Raw genomic sequence first — 13,695 nt, forward strand, 5'->3', positions numbered from 1 at the left:
GTTCATAGTGATACAGATCTATCTTAAGAAACAAGGACAATTCCAAATAAACAATACAACTTTACACCCAAAGGAACTAAAGAAAGAACAACCAAAGCCCAACATTAGAAGGAAGGAAGTAATAAAGATCATAGTGGAAATAAATAAAATAGAGACCACACAACAATAGGAAAGAACAATGAAACTAAAAGCTGTTTCTTAGAAAAGACAAAATTAATAAACCTCAGCCAGACTCATAAAGAAAAAAAATAGTGAAGACCTAAATAAATAAAATCAGAAATGAGGTAGAAGTTATAACTGACCACCACAGAAACACACAAGATCCTAAGAGACTGCTACAGTTATATGCCAACAAATTGGAAAACCTAGAAGAAATGTTTAAATCCCCACAAATATACAACCTCCTAAGACTGAATCACAAAGAAATAGAAAATCTGAATAGATCGATTACAAGTAATCAAATTGAATCTGTAATTTTAAAACTCCCCCAAAACAAAGGTCTAATACCAGACAACTTCACAGGTGAATTCTACCAAATTTAAGGAAGAGTTATTATCTATTCTTCTCAAATTATTCCAAAAAATTTGAAGAGGAAGGAATGCTTCCAAACTAATTTTATGAGGCCAGCATTACCTTGATACCAAAACCAAAGATACCACAAAGAAAGAAAATTACAGGACAATATTACTGATGAACATCAACGCAAAAATTCTTGACAAAGTATTAGCAAACCAAATTCAACAATACATTAAACGGATCATATACCACAATCAAATGGTATTTATTCCAGGGACCCAAGGATGGTTCAACATCCACAAAACAATTAGTGTGATATACCTCATAAAACAAAGTGAAAGATATAAATCATTTGGTCATCTCGATAGATGCAGAAAATGCATTTGACAAAAATTAACATCAATTTATGATAAAAACTCTCAACCAAGTGGGTATAAAAGGAACATACCTCTACATAATAATGGCCATATATGACAAGTCCATGGCTAACTTCATACTCAGTGGTGAAAAGCTAAAAACATTTCCTTTGAGATCAGGAACAATACAAAGATGTCACTTTTATTTAACATAGTATTGGAAGTCCTAGCTACAGCAATTACTCAAAATAATCACATTATTGTATGCAATAAAGACATACAAACTGGACAGGAAGAAGTCAAACTCATTATTTGAAGAGGCATGATACTATATATAGAACATCCTAAAGACTCCCCCAAAAAACGTCATACAGAAATCAATTGTATCATTGTACACTAACAGTAAGTTATCAAGTGTGTGCTTCATGGAGTATGGACAACAGAAACAGTAGTAAATGTACAATGGAAAAAAAACTAAGGCTACCTCAGCCAGGTGATCATGGTTAACATCATCAGTGATAAACCATCTGGATAGCATGTATCTTACAGTTGCATCAAAAAGAATAAAATAAGAATAAAAGAATAGGAATAAATTTAATAAGGAAGTCAAAGACCTGTACTCTGAAAGCTAGAGGACACTGATGAGAGAAATTGAAGATGAATCCTAAAATTTGATACAATCATAAATGGCCCCAAATAACTAATACCATCTTGAGAAAGAAGAGCAAACCAGGAGGTATCATGCTCCCTGATTTCAAACTACACTACAAAGCTACAGTAATCAAAACAGAATGGAACTGTCTTGAGAACAGACACATAGAAAAAAAGAACAGAATAGAGAGCTAAGAAAGAAACCTACACTTATATGGTCAGTTTATGAAAAAGGAAGCAAGAATAAACATGGAGAAATTATATGGTGAAATAAATTCATAGAGAAATGCATGAAGAAATAAATGGTGCTAGGATAACTGAACAGCTCCATGCAGGATGAAATTGGACTGCTATCTTATACCATATACAAAAATAAGTTCAAAATGGATTCAAGATTGAATGTAGACCATGAAACTATAAGCCTCCTGGAAGAAAGCATAGGCGGTAAGCTCTTTGAGATCAGTCTTACCAATATTTTTCTTACCAGTATCTCTTCAGTCAAGGGCAAAAAAAGCTAAAATAAACAAATGAGATTACATCAAATTTTTTTTTTTTACTGTGAAGGAAATCAACAAAACAAATGGCAACTTACTGAATAGTAGAAGATATTTGCAAATCCTACATCTAATAAGGGGTTAATATTCAGAATATAAAAAGATCTTACACAACTTAACATGAAAAAAGAAAATAACCCAATTAAAAAATGGACAGAGGACTTGAATAGATATTTTTCTACAGAAGACGTATAATGGACAATAGGCACATGAAAAGGCACTCAATATCACTAATCATCAGGGAACTGCAAAACAAAACAGAATGAGATACCTCTCACACCTATGAGATTAACTATTATCGAAAAGATTAAAAAAATAACAAGTGTGGTCAAGGATGTGGAGAAAAGGGAGCCCTCCTGCTTTGTTGATGGGAATGTAAATTAGTGCAGCCACTGTGGAAAACAGTATACAGATTACTCCAAAAATTAAAAATAGAACTACCATACAAATCTGCTATAAATTCCACTTCCAGGTATTTATCCAAAGAAAACAAAAGCACCAATCCAAAAAGATACATGCACCCCTATGTCCATTGCAGCATTATTTATAATAACTAAGGTTTGGAAGCCAGCCACCTAAGTGTACACTGATAAACAGATAAAAAAAGATGTGTTATATACATGTGATATACATATATATATACATGATACACATGTATATGTACGTATGTAATAGAATACTACTCAGCCATAAAAAAGAATGAAATCTTGCCATTTACAACAACATAGATACCTCTACAGCATATTATGCAAAGTGAAATGATTCAGACAGAGAAAGACAAATATCAAATGATTTCACTTACATGTTGAGTTTAAAAGACAAAACAAAACAGAAACAGACTCATAAATACAAGAAACTGTTGGATACCAGAGTAGGTAGGGTTGGTGTGCAAAATAGGTGAAGGGGATTAAAAGGTACAAACTTGCAACTATTAAAGAAATAGGTCATGAGCATAGAATGTACAGCATAGTAAAGAGTTAATATTACTGTAGTAACTTTGCAGGGTGACAGTAACTAGATTTATTGTGAGGATCGTTTCATATATATATAAATATCAAATCACTAAGATGTACACCTGAAAGTAATAGGATACTTTATGTAAATCATACTTCAACTAAAAAAAGAGATGAAAGATGGATAAATAGTTGCCTCAAGGCACACGGTCCTAAATGAACTAAACGTTCACTAAAAATGAAACCCAATGACTGACTGCAGCTGTCATTTTCAATCCCATTTTTTTATCCAATTTTGAGGGGGACCAATTAATCAATTTGCAAACAGTCAGGCACCAGCTGAAGATGGAGAAACATGGAGACGGTATATGCAGGGTTTGAGTTTGGGATACACAAAAAGATGGAAGATAAATTTCACATATTTCATAGTTTTGCCTAGGGCAAATTCTATAAATAGATAACATTTTTCCCTTCTGTAAACCGAACTGTCATAGAAGCAGAGTATTATAAAGAATTTTTTTACACTCATTAAGGAAAGCATTCTGGAAATTTTCTAAGTAATTTAAGTCCAAAATAATTTTGTACCAATGTTTTCTATTCTATCATATGTAACTACCAGCTCAGTCTTCCATTTCAACATTTTTCTCAGTGTGTGCTGTTGTCTAGGTACATTCTTTTCATTTTATCAGCCTCATGCCAAATGAAGCATTTTGAAATTTTATATGCAGCATGCATTAATTTGGCTATATTTGTCTAATTTTGCTTTCCCTGTTTTGGTTACAAAGATGAGTTTAAATCAGCAGGAATTGGTGCTACTCTCAGCATAGTTGAAGATAATAATTTGTGTTAATTTCTGGATACTAGAACCATAAGAGGCAAGACCTCTGGACAGAAGCCAAGTCTGTTGATCCACGCCGTTTAAGTAGTACACTCTGTGAGCACTCAAGAAATAGTCATCTCCACCTTCTCTTTTCTTGGGCAGGGACCATGCTTTCATCACTTGTTGGGGACACTTATTTTAATCCTAGTAGAAATTGGTTTCCTTAGGCTAGGACTTTTCCATGCAGTGTGGCCTATCACTGAACTGGTCATGGGGAAACTAAATGAATCACAAATAAGGTAGGTCACATTTAAATATTGTGATTCTGTAATTTCATCATTATTAATTTTATCATTATTCATCCAAACTATTTATGCATTGCTATTCTCATCTTCATGTTTTAAGTTATGAAATCTGTTACTAATCGTATATTAAGAAACTAATTTCCGTAAAAGCTTTGTTTTTTCCTAGTGCAACTATACTAGATACTAATAAATCAATAAACTATTTTTTTCCTTATTCCGAGATATGGATATGAGAGCATTTGGAAATTATACATTTGTTCTTGCATTATATCTTGATATAAATCAATGTATTTAAAACAATTATACAAAGAAAGTCTTAAAAATTTCAGACGTGAATAGGAAAAAATAGTATGGAGATGATGAATATGTCTTTAGAAAAAAAAAGGATTTTTGTTTTCTGAGAAACAGATTAATTTTGGAATTTTCAATAAGATATTGTTATTTTGTTAATGGACCCTGCAAAATGAAATGCTTTTCTCATAGTTTTTTTTATAATATAACTTAGAAATATCTGGTATATAATATATTTTGAAACTCTTGATATTGAAATTGGTGGTACTTACTAGTTGTGCTTTCAGATTTTCAGAAATACTTAGAGACATGCTCTTTTTGTCAGTTATTGTCACAATAATTCTGCATAGTAAAATCATAAATCTCACTGGCATTCACTATTGTATCAGTCAAGATCCTCCAGACAACAGAACCAGTTCAATACCTATACATCTGGATACATACGCTGAGATTAATATCGACGAATTGGCTCACACTACTGTGGGAGCTGGCAAGTCTGAAATCTAAAGGATAGGCTAGAAGCCTGGAAATGATGTAGGATTGGTCCTGCAGTCTTGAAGCAGGTGTTCTTTATCAGAGAAATTGCCTGAGTTTGCATTCAAGGCCTTTCAATTGTTTGCATGGGCCCCACCCACATTATCTAGAATAATCTCATTTACTTAAAGTCAACTGATTATAGATATTAGCCATACCTGCAAAACACCTCCACAGCAACACTAATATTAGTGTTTGATTGTATAACTGGGTACCAGGTTGAATAACTGGTCTGCCCAAGTTGGCACACAAAAACTAACCATCACAGTCCACTCCTTGTCACCTTGGCACCCAAACACATCTCCTTAACCAACTTAGCCTCCAAATAGAAGCCATAAAATCATACTTCAAATAAGAAAATGGAACTATCCTTCATACAACCTAAAATACACTAATCATTTCCTCTGAAGCGAATGAAGAGTCCTTAAGTGATGTTCATTCTTCTCCCTGATATACTGTAACTTAAATGCTGTGATATAAAAGTTTATGTTATTAATAAATTGTATGTTAGATGAGAAGGGGATAAGAGAGGGAAGAAAACAAAGGCAATTGATATACTCATGTACACATACACATATACACAAACATATGTATACATACACAAACATATCTAGCACATATATGCATATTTAAGTACATGCATTAATGTATAATGTAAAATATATATTATATAATACACTATCTATGATATACACACACAAACATATTCATAACCAAATGAAGAAGAAATACACAATTACAGTCTTCATTTCTGTAACTGAACAACACGGTTATAGCTATTATTTGTAGCTATCTTCTCCCACTATCCGTTGCATATTCCTTTGCCTCAGCAAGTACAACATGGTTATAGCTATTATTTGTAGCTATCTTCTCCCACTATCCATTGCATATTCCTTTGCCTCAGCAAGTACCTCAGCTGGTCATGGTTCATTATCTCATAGGGTGATCCCAGCTTTCATTCGCAAAGGGTCTGGCCCATTAGCAGTTGTGTTTTAATCGTTTTGGTTTTTTTTTTTTTTTCACTTTTTGTAGTTTTCCATTGTCTTCAATCACATGGCATGGTAATGCTAAGAGAAACCCTAGGTACCTCCTATATTCCACACATATTCTTTATTACTTCATTGTGGAGTAGCAGTCCAATTTCCCTTGGAGGTCAGAATCAATCACCCCAGCTGGTAAAGTAACTCCTTCTTTGCCTGTCGATTCAATCATGAGGAGCCTAAAGTGGCTAAGCAGCAGTCTTAGTTTCTAGTTCAATGGAATTATTGTATCTCTGCTGGAAGCGTTTCTCTCTTTGGAACAAAGACCTCTAGACTACCAGAGCCTGAGTTCACAGGAATAAGAAGTAAACATTTTGCTAGTGGGCCACTCGGGTTAATAGTGAGTGGTGCCACTTCCATTTCCTCTTTTGATTCTTGAATGCATCAATCCTTGCAATGGGAGAAAAAGCACCACATATATGATGCAGACTCAGAGCATATACAGTCTTCTGGAGAACCTTACCCCAGTCCTGCAAGATATTGCTAACTGACACTATAATTGAGTCTTCTTAAGACCATTACACTGTTCTGTCAAGCCACCTGTTCCAGGATGGTGAGGCACATGGTAAAACCAGTAAATTCCATGACTTTGGGACTATTCCTCACTTAATTCACTGTTAAGTGAGTTTCTTGATCAAAACCAGTGCTGTATGGAACACCATGACAATGGTTGAGGCATTCTGAAAGTTCATGGACGGTAATTTTGGTAAAAAGATTGCATACAGGAAAGGCAAGTCTGTATCCAAAATGTTTACTCCAAGAAGAACAAAACAGTTCCCATTCTAATATTGAAGTAGCCCAGTGTAATCAAATTGTTACCAGGTAGCTGGCTAATCATCACAGGAAATGATGCTACATTAGATTCCGCATTGATCTCTGTTGTTGGAAAATTGATATTGTGCAGTGACTGTAGCCAGGTTGACCTTGGTGAGTGGAAGTCCATGTTGCTGACCCATGAATATACTCTATCCCTGCCACAAATGTCACTTTGTTCATCTATCCATTGGACAATGACAGGAGTAGATGGAGAAAAAATGGCTGATTGGTATCACAGAACAGACCATCCTATTCACTTGATTATTAAAATCTTCCTCTGCTTAACTACCCTGTAGTGAGCATTCACATGGGATACAACTGTTTTTATGTTTTTGTCCATATCTTCCCCATGTCTTCCCCAGACTTCCTTGTCACTAATTTCTCCAGTCATGTTTTTTCCAACTCCCTGACCATCCATCCAAATTATTGGCCATTGTCCATGAATCCATATACACTCATAACTGTCCATATCTCCTTCTGAGCAAAATGAACAAACAGGTACACTGCCTGAAATTCTGACAACTGAGATTATTTCTCTTCACCACTATGCTTCAGTATTTTGGAGAGGGGCTTTAGAGCTACACCTGCCCACTTTTAAGTGATGCCTGCACAATGTGCAGGATTGTCTTTAAACTGGGCCTGACTCTTTACTTCCTCAGTCATCTGACTGTAAAGAACTCCACATGAGGCCATAGATACAGGCTGGGGGAGAGAAAGCATGTGGGGCCAGAAGTGGGGCCAATGGCATTTGAACTACTATATATATAATTGCGCTATATATATATATATATATATATATATAATTGTGCTCAGTTCCCACATATATATAAAAATATATGTGGCTTGGTGGGTTAGAAAACTCCTAATTCAAGATAAGCATCTCTGGTCACATGATAAATTGGTGGCCCATAGTCAAGCATTCAGTCTCTGCTAAGGCCCTGGAGCAGACTAAGAGCTATTTCTGAAAAGGATGCATGCAGTGCAGAGGATGGCAGGGCTTTGCTCCAGAATCCTTAGGATCTGGACTGAAATTCACCTATAGCAACCTGCCAAATGCTGCAAACAGCATCCTTATGTGCCACTGATAGTTCAGGCACTGTTAGATCTGCTGGATCATATGGCCCAAGTGACAGATCAGCTTACACAGACAGCGGCCTGGATATGTTGCAGAGCCTTCTCTTTTTCTGGGCCCCTCTTAAAATTGGTAGCTCTTCAGGTCATCCAGTAAATTGGCAGTAGGCAGTAGTAGCTTATCCAGATGATGACTATTGCCTGCAAAGTCCAGAGGCCCAATGGGCATTGTGCCTCTTTTTTGGTTGTAAGAGGGACCATATACAACTTACCCTTCACCTTAGAAGGAATATTTCAACATGTCCCATACCACTGGACCCCTATAAGAGATAGATCATCCACAAATTTTTGTTGGGTTTATGTCCCAGTCCAACACATATATCTTACCAATAAGTCTACAGTCAATGCTATTCTTTGCTCACTAGGTCCAATCAGCATAATGTCATTAAAGGTCCAATGTGATGTCTTGTGGAAAGGAAGGTGATCAAGATCCTTGTGGTCTAAATTATGACTTATGGCTGGAGGTTGCTACACCCTGAGGTAGGACAGTGAAAGTGTATTGTTGGTTTTGTCAGCTGAAAGCATCCTCTTTCTGGCAAGGTAATGAACAAGTATTGAGGAGAAATGCATTTGTCAGATCAATAGCTACATACCAGGTACAAAAGGATGTGTTAATTTGCTCAAGAAATGAAACCATATCTGGTACAGCAGCTGTAATTGGAGTCATCATCCAAACTTATGATAATCCACTGTCATTCTCAAGACCATCTGTTTTTCTGCACTAGCCAAATAGGTGAGTTAAATGGGAATATAATTGGAATCATTACACCTCTGTATTCCTGAAGTTCTTGATGGTGGCACTAATATATGTAATCCCTGCAGAAGTGCAGTACTGTTTTACTATTTGTCCTGGTAGAGACCATTCTAGAAGCTTCCACTTGGCCTTTTCTCTCATAACAGCCCTCACTCCACAGAATAAGAAACAATGTGAAGATTCTACCAGTTGCTGAGTATGTCCACTTCAATTACGAATTCTGGAGCTCTGGAAATAACTACAAGATGGGTTCAAGAGTCCCCTGAACTCACTATGAGATGCATCTGAGTTAAAATTCCGCTTACCATCTAACCTTCAGAATCCCCAACACTAACTGAGGGACCGGTGTGGTGTTTTGAATCTCCTGGAATTAGTGTCATGTCAGTTGAGAACTAGTATCCAGTAGTCCCTGAAAAGTCTGATTATTTCCTTTTCCTCAGTGGACAGTTATGCTGGTGGAAAGCCCTATGTCCTTTTCCTTTTAGGAAAGCTGGAGAGAGATTAACCAAGGTTTTTTTTCCCAAGAAACACATCCTTCCTCCATTCATGGGGTTCTGTACCTATAAACTGGTTCAGGTTTGGGAACTGATGACTGTTTTGGTGATTCAGGATAGACTGTTCACTGGACCTAGAATTCTCCTTTTTTTAGATCAAGTTAAGAAATAAATAACCTTCCCATCTATTTCAATTTTAGGAACACATAATCAACTTGCCAATGTCATAGGTTTCTGAGAATCAGACTATTCTGATTACTGCTTTGAAAACTCTAATGTCCATTATGGTAACCATACCCACTTTATCGTTGGTGATTAAGTGCTTCCACTCGGCCCCTGCCACCCCAGGATCCAATTACTCCCCTGCATTTAGGGATCCCAGTTCAGTGGCAGAACTTCTCACTGTAAATTCTACAGAAGTGACCACAGAGCCTCCAACAGTGTTTGGTTCCTATAGCAAATCCTTGCCTCACAGTCATGGTAAAAGTTGTGAGTGAGCAGGTTTCACATGATAAACCCACTCTGACACCATAATCTCCCTAAGACTTTGAATCTCTTCCTCTACATTAAATCAAGGCAGGTCTAGCATTTCCAACTCTCCCGTTGTGGGCCACGTTTTGGTTCATGTTTTGGCCAATCAGCCAAATAAACTAGCAGATCCCTCCTAACCCCACAAGGTAAAACATTAAATCCAGAATCTCTGCTTCATGAGGCCATGCCAGTAAATTTGACCTGATTCAGCTTCATGTTCTTTCCACCATTATCCCATATTCTTTTTTTTTTAATTCCATATCCTTAATATCTATTGCCACACATATTCCTTAGAATTCTGTCTGTATAAATTGGGGAAATATGCAATTCTTTTCATTGTAGCATACTTCCTCATGGGTCATACTTTGATTAGGAGTATCCAGTCCTAATATTTTATATATTTCTATAGCTATATTAGTGTTTTCTTTCATGCTGGAAATAGAATCACTGGTGCCTTTAAATCTAATCAGATCAGAGAACAAATTCTGGAAACCCCAAAACCAATTCAGAAAACTCCTTCTTAAAGTTCTATTCCTCTAAAACCACTCTTGGTTCCAAAATCTGTATCAGTTAGGATTCTCCAAAGAAACAACCACTCTGTATGCTGTGCACAAACATATATGCATATACATAAACATAAATATTTATGTATGCATATGGAAACACACACATATATGTGTGGAGAAAGAGAGAGACAGAGGGAGATTTTAAGGCATTGGCTGTCATGATTATGGTGGCTGGCAAGTCTAAAATCTTTCCATCAGCCTGACAAGCTGGAGCTTTCAGGTAGAAATTGACAATGCAGTCTTCAGGCAGATTTTTTTTTTCTTCAGAGAAACCTCAGTGTTTGTTTTTAAGGCCCCCTTACTGATTGGATAGGGCTAATGCATATTATTGAGAATAATCTCCAATACTTAAAGTAAGTCAACTATAGATATTATCCACATTTACAAAGTTTTTTCAAAGCAGAACCTAGATCAGATTTTGACTGAGTAACTAGGGACTATACCATAGACGATCTGACACAGAAAGTTAACCATTACAAATAATAAGGCTTTATTTTATTCCAGAGTCTGCAGGTTGCCTGTAAGTAAGTCTATTCAGGCAGGGATGTGAGGGTGGCTCTGCTTCACTCTACGTTCTGTGGGCCATTTAAGAAAGTTTTGCTTTATGTGTGTCATTCTGGGCCCAGGCCAAGAGTATGGCAGATTCTTGAGACGCAAGAAGTGCAAGAGAGCAGTGGGAACATGTGAGGCCATTAAAGAAATCAACACATGGTCACTTCAGTGTTGGCAGGAGCAAGTCACATGGTCAAGTCTAAAGTCACGGTATGGAGAAACCACTCCCTCCATGATAAATTTATGGCATGGGAGACAAGAGAGATAGAGAATCTGGGTCAATCATTCAATTTTCCACAAATTTTACATACTTTAGCTTATGTACATATTTTAGCTTATGGTTTAACTACAGACTTGACGTCTTTCATTGCATTTGTAGAGAACCAAAAGTTATTTATACAATCTTCGCCCAAATGATAGCGTTCACCTAAAAGATATTCCTTTGCTGTGGTGTTTTATTTTTAAACCTATTTTTATTACTAACTCCGATATATTATTACTGACACATTTGTTATTTAATAAAGGCTTCCCTCCAAATATGGATAATTTATTTTTGACAACGTATGCTGTCAGAAAAATATAAATGTAAATATATAAATTAATATATATTTATATTTATGTAAATATAAATGGAAATAGGCTAAAGGGATCAGATAGAATTATATATTTGCTTTCATTGGGAAGAACACGTGGAAGTTTAGTGTAATTCTGCCTGGATAAATATTACTGTGGCTCATGGGCTTACAACATGAGTTATCCTTACAGCATGTATATTTTCTTGCTCTATAAGCTGACAGGGCATAAGTAAGTGGTTGAATGATAAATAAATAAATAAATAAATACATGGGGAATGAACAGACACATCTTTTTTTATTTTTCATTTTTTATTTTTTAATTTTTTATAATAATTTTTTATTATGTTATGTCACCATACAGTATATCCTTAGTTTTTGATGTAATGTTTCATGATTCACAGGCACATCTTCTATCCAGAGTAATTTCAAATAATTCATGTAGATAACTTCCCAGTCCTTAAGTATGAGCTGCAGATAGTGACTTCTAACTGAAGAGTAAAGTGTAGAGAGAGGAAAATAAAGAGTAACTTACCAGTGGGGAAACCTGAAAAACAGTATCCTAGTCATGTGGTCACAGTCAGCCTCCACAGTGATAAGTCAGGCTTACAGTGCGGACCTCCGATACAATGTGGTGAAAACTGCCTAAAGTCATTTTAATAAAACAAAGTCTGAGTAACAGTCATAGCCAACAGGAGCCTGAGACATGGTGATTAGATATGATGTGGTGTCCTGGATGGGATCCTAGGGCTGAAAAAGAACATGAGAAAAAAACAAAACAAAACAAGAAAATTAGAGTCAAGTATAGATTTAATAATAATATAGTAGTATTGATCCATCAATTTTAACAAATGGGCATACTAATGTAAGATGTTAATAACAGGGAAAAAAAGAATGTGGGCTATATGGGAACTCTAAAATCTAAGCTGTTCTAACAAAAAAGTTTATGCAAAAAGTGTCAGAATTTTTAAATAAAAGAATTGAACTGGTTCTACTCCAATTTTTTTTTTTAAGATTTTATTTATTTATGTGACAGAGAGACAGCCAGTGAGAGAGGGAACACAGCAGGGGGAGTGTGAGAGGAAGAAGCAGGCTCCCAGCGGAGGAGCCTGATGTGGGACTCAATCCCAGAACTCCGGGATCACGCCCTGAGCCGAAGGCAGACACTTAACGACTGCGCTACCCAGGCGCCCCCAATTTTTAAATTTATAATCACTGAAAATAGTTTTATTATAGTATGCAATTTATTCTTACCCAGTAATTAACTTGTTTTAAATCTCATAGTAATTTTTTTCTGAATACACATTGATATTACAACCTAATATTTTGATGAAAGATAATGAATTCAGGAAAAAGAAGGAAAATGTTAAAAATGGTAGAGATGCAGGCACAATGTGTCATATGATTAATGATGTCTTAAAATGTACGAACTAATATTCACCATATGAAACTAAACATGAGCTTATATTTAGACGGATGGTTAAATACCCTCATGTCCATTTCTCTAGCTGCTTTTTAGCAACAGGAAATTGGTTCTAGAGATACCATGTTTTTATACAATCAATAAATATTGAAATTCTACTTTTATAATAAAGGAATAACTTCATGTCAAAGTTGGAAATAAACAGATACTTACAGTTTTTTCCAACACAGTCTTTAAGAGCAATTTTGAAAAATAATTGTTAAAACTAATAATCAATTTCTCATGGATATCAAAAAATTAAGTAATTTAAATAGAGTGGGAGGCAAACCATGAGACTCTTTAAGATAGAGAACAAACTGAGTGTTGATGGAGGGAGGAGGGTGGGAGATGGCCTGAATGGGTGACGGGGATTAAAGGGGCACTTTTGGTGAGCACTGGGCATTGTGTGTAAATGCTGAATCACTAACTTCTACTCCTGAAACCAATATTACACTATATGTTAACTAACTAGAATTGAGATAAAATTTGGAAAAAAAGATTACCATCAAAAAAGTAATTTAAAAAAAAAGAAAAAAGAGTTTAATTTATATTATCAAATTATAATTTTTATCATCAAATTGCCTTTTATTTGTAAATGATTTGTTGCTACCTAGCTTTACTATAGTCAGCCTGCTTATAAGCATTCCAATAAAGTAAAACCAGGTCCACAATCCACAAAACTTATTTAGGGGAAATACTCAATGCATTATGCAGCACGTTCAGTTCACTATTGAAAATGGTCAATCTCTTTTCTTTCAGGGGCAATAGTCGTACCCAGTGACAGCATAAGTGAACTG

General features: G+C 35.7%; 1 protein-coding gene across 1 annotated transcript in view; it reads left to right on the forward strand.

The window, feature by feature from the left end:
- The window catches only part of SNTG1 (syntrophin gamma 1), a 556,874-nt gene that overhangs the window by 237,954 nt on the left and 305,225 nt on the right, over positions 1-13,695 (forward strand). The gene's annotated exons all lie outside the window — the stretch shown is intronic.

The sequence above is a fragment of the Ailuropoda melanoleuca genome, unplaced genomic scaffold (genome assembly GCF_002007445.2).
Source record: "Ailuropoda melanoleuca isolate Jingjing unplaced genomic scaffold, ASM200744v2 unplaced-scaffold11384, whole genome shotgun sequence".
Taxonomy (NCBI): Eukaryota; Metazoa; Chordata; class Mammalia; order Carnivora; family Ursidae; genus Ailuropoda; species Ailuropoda melanoleuca.